The following is a 12,996-nucleotide window of genomic DNA, read 5'->3' as shown; positions in this document are numbered from 1 at the left end:
TTTTTTAGAGAATTGAAGAAAATAATTGTTTCAAAGACATGGCCGAGGAGAATTAAGATGTCAGCTAGTGAGCCCATTAAAACGTCAGATATTATCTCTCATAAGTGACAACAGAAGGCTGACATTCAGTTTTTAAATTGTTAATCATTAATTTCAGAAAGTAAGTCCACTGTTCCCTCTATAAAACATTTGTGTGGAAACGTACCCACCTGACAGGCCACAGGCAATTTATTTTGGTGGAGTGCATCTCCTCCATGTGATGTAATTCTCTGCCAATGCAGCCAGTGCTTATTTCACCCTCTGACTGCTTCAATCAGCACAAACACCACTTCACTACATCATTTCATCCAGTCATTGCAGCAGCTGTGAGTGTCTGTATCACTTCCTAAATCTGGTTATAGAAAGAATAGTTTCTGAGAGGCATATTTCCTTCAACATCAGGGATGGAAATTAATCATTACATGTGACTCCTAAAAGACTAGGAGAGCTATTTGTGGCAACTGAAATTTAGTAGGATGAAGAACATGTGGGGGCAAGAAAGGAACAGCACTGAGATAAGAACAGGAATCATTAACAGGGAGAAAAAAGAAGGTTACACTGTGGAGAAAGAGAGGGAGGTGGGGGATGGAGAGGATGAGAGGAATGGAGAAATTTCAGAAATAGGTGAAAGAGAGCTGAAGTTTTAAGAAAGCAGAAAAGAATGAAAAATGAGTAGGAAAATTTAAAAAGTAAAGCCTGAATTTATTAAGAAAAAGAAAATGGAAGAAATCTGTAAATACAGAAGTCATTATTAAGGAGCCAGATCCCACTTTACAGCCACTTAAAATCACTATGCTAACCCCTGTCATTTCCATCTTCATCCGCGTCCTTCCATCCCATCTGCAGTCCTCCTTTCCTTCTCTCCAATACCTTTCTAGAGCTACCTGTTTTCTCAGACCTTACATGTCCATGCGTTTCTCCATGATATTTCAGCCTATTCTGTTTTGTTCCACATCATTTCACTTCGTACATTTCCTGTTGGCCCCATGCTCTTGTGGGGAAAAGATGGTGCTGGTAGGTAGATCAGCGGCCATACAGTCAGAGGGAGATGTTCATCAAAGGGCTCTAGAGGAGCTTTCTGGGGATGTGGAAACTGTTGACATGCAGTCCTGGTGGGGTTGGTTATGGGGGTGTGTGCAAGTTGTGAGTGGAAGAGACCTGTGTAGGGAGTTACGGAGAGCTGTGGCATAGAGAAGGTGGGGGGCAGTGAGGGATGAGATGTGTGTGTTGTGAGCGTCACAGGCCTGCAGATGTACTGACTCTCCATTGAAGTGTGAGGAGAGGCTGTACTGCCGGGCACTCCGGGAGTCTGGAAATGGCCAAGAAGGAAGAGGCTCTAGAGGCCTCACATCCAAACCACCAAACATAATTAAAAGCCCAGCTGGATACCTAGTACATCTCTCTTCTCCTCACGAGTAGTGGAATGGAAAAACCAATCCCTGAAAAGGCCTTCATAGAGAGAGCAGGACATAGTGTGTGGAACTCCAAGCTATACTACAAGAGATTTTGATGCAGTTCCAAACTTAGACACCTCTGTAACCTTTACAGTATTACTCTCTATATAATGGTCTTACAAGCCTTAGATACAGGGAAATTTTCAGACTAAAAACCCTTTTAATGGCAGTCACCCAGGTAGTACAGTAATGAAAGCTGCACATTATCAAGAGAGAACTGAGCACCTGGGCTCCAGGTTTGTTAAGGGAAAAGCAGTGCTACTATTTAATGCCTTCAGCTATTTTTTTCTTTTTGTGGAAGGCAGTGGAAAAATGGCTAGATTCACACAGTAATTGTACTAAATTATTCAAATGCAGATTGAGAAAATTATTTATTTACAGAAAACTATTTTAAAGGAAAAGAGAACAGTTAAGTGATTGCTCTCAAATTCTGATACTTTGGATATATAATACTCCTCTGTGCACCTGAGAATATATATATTTTTTTTCTCTACAGAGAGAACTATGGACCAAAAATATTTTTCTTATTAGTTTTTCTGTTTGTTTTCTGACAGTATCTGAAGATTGAATATCCTTATTTTTTCTATTAGTTGGACTAGCTATTAAGACCAGACTCTGAGTCAGCTATGCTACATCAAATGTGCCAGGGAATCATTCTTTTGACACTTACAAAGGCGGATATACTCCATCTGGTACTAGAATATATGACAGTGAGCACCTCTCTACCTGGAGGTTTCCTCCCACTAGAACAAGCTTCTAGGATGGGTTCTCCTAAGTCACCAGGCAGTTCCTCTCCCCTTGCATTAATACTTTCCTTCCTTTCTTGGTTTTATTTGCATCAGAACAAAGACAAAATAAAAATGCATTTGCTATATTTACCATTATTAAAAGCCATTTACCTTAGCAAAACCAGGAAAACCTGCCTATGGTGAACAGCTGGGACTGGCTAGAGGCAGTGAAGATCAGTGCACTGCACTGCTTGGAAACACAGTATATAAACACTACATTCTAGTGCAGTGAAGATTGAATAAATTTTATTTGAGTACTGTTAGCAGACTTGGGAATTTCAGGATCCTGAAACCTAAATAAGGATGAGGAAAAGAAGGCAAGAGATGTCAATGTGTGTAGCAATGTCACGTAAAACCTTCAAAGTTTTGACAGCTGTGTTTTTTGTCACTGTGTCAATACTACAAAAACTGCACCTAGTGTGTGTGCTTTATTTTATTGCCACTTAAAAAAGCTCTGTGTATCATATCCTCAGTAAGATTTTAAATTCATGTCTGTTCAGAGATTGACAGAGTATTCTAAGACAAATATGACTTTCAGTATTTTCATGGAAGCAGTCTAGTTTTACACAATAATATTATGAATCTCTTGCTATGGTTTGGGCCCATTATGATGTGAACGGAGAAACAATGAAATTTTTGTCAGCTCTGGTTATAATGACACTGATTGCTGTGTTATGAATAACTCTATCTGCATTCTGTTTTTGTTTTACAGAAGGTGAAATATTTATTTATTAAAAAAAAATAGCTGCAGAAATAAAATATAGATGTAGTGAGTGGTTTGTGGGAAATCGGAGATTTTCTATAGGCACACATTAAACTCATTTGATCAGCTACAGTTTTTATGCTTACAGCTAGTTTCTCAATTAAATGAATGGCAACTTCTTAATTTGGATGGTTGTAAAATAAGCTAATGGCTTGACTTCTGCCCTGGTACTCTTTTCTGCCACTGACTAATTCTACTGAGGTCAAAGATTTTTGGTATTCTTACTTATTGTAGGTACATTTACAGTGTTTGTGAGCAACTCTGATGGGGTAATAATTGAATGTGAGAATGTGAGAGTAGGAGATACCAACTCTTTTTAAAAAACCTTATTTTGGGTCATTTGATCTGATAGTGGTAAAATATTTTATTCTCACTGTTTTTTCAAGTGCCTCTCTGAGCTGGAGCCTACAGAGGAAAAGACCTACTGCTGGAGTTGTTGGGTAACTAGGTGAGTGTATGAAACCCATGAAAAAGAGAATTAAGCAGTTTCCCTTTTCTGGTTGTGAGGACAGTGTACTTTCACCATGCTTATTCCATTGTTTCATGGGTCATGCAAGACTGAGCAAACTTTGTATCCCCGATCTGTAAAAGTCAAGGATCTGAGGCTGCAGGACTACTTTATCCTTCATTTTCTGCCTTCTCCTTCCTCTCTTTCAGCAGTTTCTTGGTTGCTCGTACTTCAGTGGGTATGTGCCACAACCACTGGAACCTTTTTCCTTTGCACTGGGATTGGCCACATGTTTCTAAGATTTGCGATGCAGGAATAGGGTCTATAGATGAAGAAATGTGAACATTCAGCTGATAACACAGACTGAAGTTATCCATCATTTTCAATTATATTTTCATTGGTCTATTTTGTAGGCTTTAGCATTAGGATTATCAGTCAGGGATAATCAGTGTCTGCTAAGACCTATTCATCACTGGATTTGTCATGAGATTTCAACACAGAAATACATAATAATACTTAATTAATCCATTCTGCAGGTTCTATAAAGACTTACTGCTTTGGCTGCTGCCCTTTCTCTGTGTGACTCACAGCTCTTAAAAAGCATTGGTTCAAAGCCTGGTCACACCACTTTTTTAGAGAAAAGTTCAGGGCATAAGAAGACAGGAGTTCTTAATTGTAAATTCTAGTCCGATGTGACAGCTTGGACTTCATATGAACTCCTGATTAATTTGACTTCCATTTGTAAAAACAAAAGGTTAAGATCAGTGGTCCCCTGAACCCTTAGTCTCTCTGTATCTGTGCTGATACAAGTTGCTATTTAGGGAGGGCCTTTAAGACTGACTGTAGTCAGTGGTCCACTTTACTTGTACTTGCGCAGCATTCAGAATTATTGGATTAGGGATTCTGGAGTGTTTGTCTCTGATTTTTCGTTTTAATATATGCTTCTGTACTTATTCACTGTGTCTATCAGAGAGAAAAATCTACTTCCCAGCAATCGTCTTGTTATTACATCTATATAAAACGACTGTCTTATTAGAGTCTCTAGAAATATTAGTATAACCAATATTAATTTGTGATCTAACTCTTTGATATGATTTCTAATAAAGGTACAAAATTCAAACAAAGTACCTGCCTGTTTTGAATGTATAAGTCTAAATGCAAATTTTTTTTCAGCATGCTTCAGGATCATGTTGAAAGGATAGTTTAAACAGGGACTCTTTAAGTTATACCTGGAAGTGTTCAAGGCCAGATTAGATGGGGCCCTGGAAAGCCTGGTCTAGTATTGACTGTGGAGGTTGGTGGCCCTGCATGTGGCAGCGGGGTTGCAGATTCATGATCCTTGAGGTCCCTTCCAACCCTGGCCATTCTGTGATTCTGTGATTCTGTGATTATACCTGAATGAGAGATAGTCACAGAAGTCTGGAGAAGGACAAGGAAAGACACAAGATGTTATACAGTGAGTTGTGCAACAGAATATGAGTGCTGGTATTTCTCTCTTCTGGAAGGGTCCTCAGATTTTATTTGAAGCCACGGAATCCCAAGGGAGCCTTAGGGAGCAAACCTCTCTGTTACCTTGGTAGTGATAATATTACACATCTTTATCTCTGATTTCATATGAAGATAAGACATTAAGTACTACTCATTAGACTTTAAACTTTCCATCTCTAAGCTTTGAACCGATCTGTCCAGTCAGTTTTCCACTGTGTTATGGTCTACTCACTGAATGTATATCTGCCCTTAGCTTCAGCCCCTTCCATTGTATGTATCTTTCTCCTCCAGAACTTGCTACAAGTCATGGAGACCTGTGAGATCTGGGAACAGACCTTTGCAATAAATAATGGGACAGAAAGGCATTAGGTAACTTACCCGTTCCTGTGTCCCTCATCATGAAATTTCTTGTCTAACTATCAAGCATGTCTTCTTTGGTTCTCCTTTTGCTGCTGATGCATCTTTAGAAGCTCTTCTTGCTCTTCACAACCTTTGCCAGTTTCAACTCTACCTTACCACTCCTCAGTAAAAAATTTCCCCAAGATCAAATTTGAATCTTCCCTCTTTTAGTTTAAAGGCATTCTGCCTTGTCCTATCACTATCAGACTATGTAAAAAACTGATTTTCCTCCTGTTTATAAGTTCCCCTCAAGTACTGGAAGGCTACAATGTAGTCCCCCATGAGCCTTCTCATCTCCAGACTGAACAAGCCCATAAAAGAGGTGTCCCAGGTTTCTGATTATCTTAATTGCTCTTTCTCCTCTGGGTCTGCTTCAACAGCTCTATAACCTTCCTGTGCTGGGGGGCCCCAGATCTGGACACAGTACTCCAGATAGAGCCTTACAAGGTCAGAGAAGAGAGACATTCACCTCCCTCTGCCTGATGGCCACCTCTCTTTTAATGTAGCACCAGCATATTGTTGGCCTTCTGGTCTGCCAGAGCACGCTACTGGCTCATGTTAAGTTTTTCATATGCTTGGAACCCCAAATCCTGGTACACAAGGCTGCTCCCAAGGACTTCTCTATAGACATATCTGCGACTGCCCCAACCCAAGTGCAACACCTTGCATTTGGCCTTGTTGAAGCTCAGTAGGTTCACACGGGTCCACTTTTGAAGATTTTTCATGTTCCATTGGTGGCATCTGTCATATCAACTGCACCACTCATCTTGGTGTTGTCATTTTAATTTTTTTTTTTTTTAACTTGGATTAGATGTCAAGCTCACATCAAAACCTGTCTTCCTCTAAGATGCATTTGGTTTGGTATCTTAGTAGTCCTGAATTTCAGTATTAAAAAAAGTCACCAGGCACAGTTTTAGTGTTAATGAATTGTGTTCTGGCTGTTTTAAGATTTTTCCACCATGCATAATGAACTTTAGAGATGGTTAGCCTAAACCAGACTGAAGAACATCTTCAGTCTGGTTTGGCTAGTGAAAATAAGAAACTCAAAAACACTGCGTGAGTTTCTATTTCTTTTCTACAGTATTAAAACAGTGGAATAGTTAAGACACATTCAAAATAATAAAAACAACAACACAGAGTTTGAGAAAGTTAAATGGAGGAGAAGGAAATATAGATTTCAGTATACCACTGTCCTGCTAAGCAAGAACAAAAGGGCCATGACCATAAACACCTTAATTGCCACCCAAGTGCATCTTACAGTGTTGATCTGCATCAATACTATCCTCAGAATACAACAGTACACTGTTTTCTCTTGGAAAGACATTTTGTTTTTGTAGACATGTTGATAGAGCAACTAATCACAATTACTGCAAGTTTTCTGAGGATGAAGAGTTTTATTCATTCAAGCAAAATTCAAGCAAGTGAAAACAAAATCTGTTTCTTCCTTTAGCCTCTCCACCTCCTGAAACTAAACCTGCTTTATTCTCTATTCCATTCATTATCATGAGAGAAGACATCCAGTTCTGTCTCAAGGAATTCTTTTCCAAACAGTACAGTACATAAGATACTATGTGCAATGAAGATATTATTCTGCAAAAATATAAGAGCAACAAGTAAACTTACAATGGTAAGCGTAAATTAGCTTTCTTGTTAATTGTTTTTCTGTCTCCCACTCTGCCCTACTTCTCTATGGACTCGAGGCTATTGTAAGGGCCCATAGGTCTGCAGTTTTAGTCTTAGTTTTTTTCCTAAAATGGTTTATCTAGGGATAGTAGTGAGTGGCTTGCCTTGTAACATCCCAAAGTGAAGTGCACAAACTGTGCTTTTAGCAGTGCCAGCTATGTAGCTTCTAGGACAGGATAATGGCAGTGATTGGAGGCAAGCAGTTCTGCGCTGTAACATTTTGCAGGAAAACTCACCCCATCTGAAACTGCAAAACCTTGTGCTGCAGTGGGGAGGTGAAAAATTTCCCCAGTCCTAGCATAATGGGTGATTTGTTGCCAAAGTTCTGCAGTTCCCCTGAACAATGCAAGGCAAGAAGGAGAATCCAAGGCATGTTTTGTGAATCTTTTCACATCACCAAGCAGCCTTCAGGCACGTGGACCAGCACTGACAGTGTAGTGAGGTGGTTGCCAGGGCTACAGCATGTCAAATGAAAAACAAAAGCGTGAGATCTGCACGGTTCAGCATTATTCCAGTCAAATGTTTTGCCTTGCATGCTGCTTAAAGCTGTGATGGAAGAAAAGGTAAGTCTTTGACAGGCATGCAAAAAAGAGAACTGTGTCATAGCTTACAGCTTAGTGTAAGAGGCAGCTGATCTGCAAATTGGAAAGATACCAAATACTCACTCCTACAAGTGAGATTATAGCTGTACTCTGAATACTTGAATGGAGCTGTCTCAGCTGGAGGAGTCATTCTGAAAAATAGAAAAATGTGCTAAACCATAGACAGAAGGGAAGAAAGGAGAGATTAGCATTGCAATTTCCCCTTCCTTTTTTTTTTTTTTCTCCCTTTTTTTGGAGGGGGATTGTGGGGGGTGAAGAAGTGTTAAAATACCTTTCTTAGTTTGTAAAACATAATTGCACTTGTATCTTGGCTGCATTGCATGTTTTATACAGAGATGTGCTCTTGACAGGTATTCAAAAATGTCATAAACCTTCATAAAAATAAGATATTCTTTATCCATCATTACCATTGCATGACATAACAGTAGGGGAAATGCATCTTCATTCTTCCAAGGAAGCAGTTCCTTGATAATGACTTCAGAAATTCAGGAGCAAAGTGGCATAAAAAAAACAACCAAACAAGTCCCAAACCTACAAGTAGTTAATGAAATCTCCAACCAAATCCAAACTGCTGAAATACCATTTTCATCTGGAAGGCATTGAATTAGGTAGGTGAATTCAATTCCCCCTGCTGACTGCAAAAGCACCTCCAGGACTAGTATAAAAGCCTTTAGAACATACATCTAAACCCAGGGGAGATCAAACCCACACTGAGATTTTAAAAATGAATAAGATCCAGTTGATAAGGTCATCTAATATCTAGGCCAGCCCATGACATCAGACATATTTCTTTAGCTCTCGGAGATATAGAAAACAGTTGATTTCAAATTTAAATTTTTGTCCTAGGAAAAAATTAAAATGACTTCATTTTTTTTCAGGACTCGGAAGGAACAAGGATAATGATGGGTTTATCTGTCTCTCTCTCATGCATGATACGCATGCAAGAAGACATGGGGCTGCTAGAAAAAAGGGTCATGAAAATGATGAACAGAGTGAAGCACCTCTCCTATGAAAAGAGACTGTAAGAACTTGGACTACTGAGCATGGAGAAAAGGCACCTCGAAAGGGATCTCCTCAATGTCTATAAATACCTGATGGAAGAATGCAGAGAGGACAGACTGAGACTCTTTTCAGTGTTCCCCAGGTGCAAGAGGTAAAAGGCACAAACTGGAGCACAAGAGATATGTCTAAATATACATCAGGAAACACTTATTTCCTGTGAGGGTGACGGGGCACTGGCACAAGATATCCAGAGAGAATGTGGAGTCTCCTTTGAGATTTTCAGAAGCCTCCTGGGCATAGCACCCTGCTCTAGGTCCCTGCTGGAGCAGGCGTTGAACCAGATGGACCCACAGGTCCTTTCCAATCTTAACTACTCTGTGATTCTGTGATTCCTTCTTTAGAAATCTTAAACATCTTTCTCCCTGGACTGTCTTAATCTGATAATACTCTTTCCTCTACCTCATTTTTGAATACATGTAGATATTATGTAACTGAAGGAAAAAGTGCCATTCAGTTGCTACAGATTTCTTCTTGCCTGACAAATAAACAGTTCAGCAATACTTGTTTTTTTTACTTAGTGAAATGCAAGAGTGATGCTGAATTCTCCATTTATTTCTAAGTCTTAAAAAAAAAGAAAAAAAAGGAAATCAGTATTAACTGATTGTGCCTACTATAATATTTTTCTTCATTTTTCTCCAAACAGCATTTAGCATGATAGATGAACACGGGAGAAAGGAAAGAAAATGATGCTCTCAGGAAATAAGATGAACAATACAATTGCTCCATGCCTACAGGAAAAGAAAGTCTAAATAGTTCTTTCTCCATTGTATGTGTATTTACTGTCATCAGATTCAATGGGTTTGTTTTGTCTTTATATTTTTTTTTATTTTGAATTTGGGAATATTTGAAGATGAGAATGACACTGAGATGCCCAAAATACAGATGCAAGCAGAACTTTGTGAATCTGAAGCCTAGAAAATTTTCACTGAGATCTTTGTCAGAGGACCCTATCTGGGAAAAAGCAAGAGATCAAATCTGTAACATACTGATGTAGGTGGGCTTTCTAAAAGGGTTAGCATATGTCTTTCTTGCCTGCTTAGATGTGAGCAACTTCCTGAGATGGTGCAGCTAAGCCCAACCACTATCTTTGTAAAGATCTGCAAAGTACTGTCATATGTAGACACTCATTTCTTTAGAGTAAGATCGCTTGTGCCTTACACAATTCAGCAGTAAGTCACACACCTTGAACCAAAAGACTTGCAGTAGGAAACAGCTGCTCAGGTAACATAGTTTAAGCTTTTGTTTGTAGCAATGATGCGGCTTGTCTTACCGCAGTATTACCTAACAATGCTCATGTAGTCTTTTTGAAACAACACATGCTGTGTATCTCACACAATCCAGTTAGCCTCATGTTTTTAATTTGCCAGTCAAATATGAACGACCATTTATTTTTTTGTACTTCAAACTTTGTTTGTTTGCTTAAGTTATAAGCTTGTTTGTTTGTTTGTTTTTCCCACTTTCCATGACCGATTTTCTGATGTATTCCTGAACCTTGAGTTATTCTTGAAATGCATTGCCTTGAAGCAATATAAAGATAATTTACTGATGTGTTGTTCCTTGCCAGATTTCTTACTGAAGCCACATAAGGAACTGACCACTCTGTCATGTTCAGCATCTAAGTCACATCCCAGTCTCAAAACATTTAGACTATATCTCAACACAAACATAGTACTCTTTTCTCACTACGCTGCTTTCCATTTTACCACATAGCAGCCACAACAACGAAGCAGTTCAAGAGCTGCTTCTGGTTGACTGAGGTATCTTGATGTAGCACATTTAGGAATAATTAAAAAATAATTAGGAATATATCAAAGAAGAAAAAAGTTACCACGGCGTTGCTGGAAATGTTTGACTCAAAATGCCTTGTCTATGCTAATAATTGACCATAACGAAAGAGCATCCTACACATTGGTTTGCTACTGTTTCTGTTCCTAGGTTTCTGAGTTATCCCTGGATTTTTTTTTTGCTTATCAGCTCACATGTTTTTGGACATGCCTAAGGAAGTTGGTGTTGATCAGGAACTGTTCCCCAAGGATAGGTTAGACAAAGCCATTCAGTTTTGGAAAGTGAATTCTAAAGTATGATACTGAGCTGTTCTCTTCTTATTCTTGATACCATAGGACCACTTCAGGCACATCTATTTACCAACATAGGCATAGTCAGTGTAGGCAGGAAAGATTCCTTGGTTTTCTACTCGTGGTGGCTTACATGTGCAATGCATCTTCCAGACATTAAATCTGGAGTAGTTTCCACAGAGATTTTATCAGTTGTTGTGAAAGTTGATACCCTTGACCAGATGCAGGAGAAGAGAGATCCGTTCTGACTATGTTTGTAAAGCAATTAATTTAGGAGGAAGAACAGGAAGGTTTAAGATCAATGGGAATATTATTGAATGTATGTCTTGTCACCAGTAGCTTAGACAGGTTGAAATATTTTCACTGTTATTATTTTCCTTTCTGAAAGCAAGCTGGACTCTGACTCTGTGGCATTCAAAGGATACAAAACACATATACCTTTTTTTTTCTTTGTCCATAGCAGAGAAAGTCTTTCAACAAAAGTGAACTAGCTTTATCTTAAGCACTTCACACAATTAAAAAATAAAAGCACAAATTGTCAAACAAAGGAGGTTTTTAATCTCGAAAGATTTCCATATGATCACTTTGCTGAAATGTTTTCTGATCATAGTACTCACATACACGTTTAACAGAACAAACATTTTACATTTTAGTTGATCTAAATTGCACTTGAATTTGTTGAATGTTAAGGAGTACAATATAATCTAGAGGTTTGGTGCAGGATTTTATGAAGCTCTCTGCAGAAAGCTTGGATGGATCTTAGGCTAATAGTGGGAGAACTGCACAGTTTACCCTCTAAAAATACTATAATTCACACCCAGACAAGGAAATACATATTATATTCCAAATAGAAAGAGTATTACATTGAGGACAACAACTCAAGAAGAAGATAAAATTCATTGAAGAGACTTTTAAAGTTCCTATCTGAATAAATAATCATGTGTTTAAAATTAATGCTAGAAAATTGGAATATCCTCTGGAAAAGAATGACAAGCTTTTGCTGTTGAAAAAGGCAAGTGAATTTTCTAATTATCCTCTTGTGATATATCAGTATATTCAGAGAATGATCTACTATTGTATTTTTGTGTATCTTTTTAAGTTGTTACTGTAGGTATTTGTTATAGGTTTTGAATTTTTTTTTATTCTTTGTGGAATGATGAATTAACAAATTACAAAACCAGGAAAAGCTGTTCACTGCAGCATAGTTATAAAACTCTCAGGGGAAGATAAATAATACAAAAACCTTTTAGTACTGAGGTTTTGGGAAATCCAGTGACAAAGCCCGTTCAATTTTTCACTTACTCTTAGAATTTTAACAGAAACTGAACATTATGCTGAATTTCAATAAGCAAAAAAAAAAAAAAAAAAAAAAAAAAGTTTTGAGAGATTGCCCATGCTCTTAATTGACAACTGTTTCAGCCTCAATGAGATAATTTTTCATTGAAATTTTAAAAATCTATGTAAATTAAGTCCTGGATTTAAGGACTGTGACTTATGCCGGTTGGTGAATGGCTGCATCTTATCTAAGGGCCCCGAGAGGCTGATTCTGAAATAAACCATAAATTTGTCTCACCATTTACATGGTTAGTGCCTCACACAACCAGCCTTTTAATTCAGTGATTATTCATCTATTTTTTGTTATTAAGCATACAAGCAAATCTAATGTTGGTAGTCATGTATTAAAGTCAGCGATAGTCTTTTAGGACTATTTCAGGCATGGCACACATCTTGAAATGATGGAAAGAGATATGGAAAATCCTCCCATTCAATGTGGGTAAGAATTTTAATTCCTTTGCATGGTATAAATGACTGAACAGGATAAAAGATGGTAAAACTGAAAGAAAGATAATCAGATGTTGGTTGTCAGGTTTAAGAAGTTTCCAGTAAATATTAGCACTTGTGATTGTTTCAGGAATTTGTCGTCTACTCGTACTCATTTAACAACAACAACAAAATAAAGTTACTAGAATAATTACAGGAATACATTTCTCTTCCGAGGCCTATGAGATATGAGCTATGGAATAACAATATAATAACTCCTACACAGAGGGAAAAAAAACACCAGGTCTTGAAAGACTGAGGTCTTCGTTTCATTGCGTGAACATTTAAAGTCAGTTTTCAAGTGATAGACAACTAGGCTGAAGTGTTTTTTAAAGTGCCCACAAATGTTTATTCATGGGTGCCATGCACTCTCC

General features: G+C 38.1%; 1 long non-coding RNA gene across 1 annotated transcript; it reads left to right on the top strand.

Moving 5' to 3' along the window:
* Positions 1-6,838: 6,838 nt before the first annotated feature.
* LOC149919446 (uncharacterized) lies at positions 6,839-9,454 on the top strand. Its single transcript, XR_016463580.1, has 3 exons — positions 6,839-7,006; positions 8,543-8,817; positions 9,370-9,454. It is a non-coding gene; the product is annotated as an uncharacterized LOC149919446 (long non-coding RNA).
* Positions 9,455-12,996: the final 3,542 nt, after the last annotated feature.

This window comes from Phasianus colchicus, chromosome 1 (assembly GCF_987193195.1).
Source record: "Phasianus colchicus chromosome 1, bPhaCol1.hap1.1, whole genome shotgun sequence".
NCBI classification, from domain to species: domain Eukaryota; kingdom Metazoa; phylum Chordata; class Aves; order Galliformes; family Phasianidae; genus Phasianus; species Phasianus colchicus.
The sequence above is the reverse complement of the archived record's forward strand: the minus strand, read 5'-3'. Positions and strand labels throughout refer to the sequence as shown.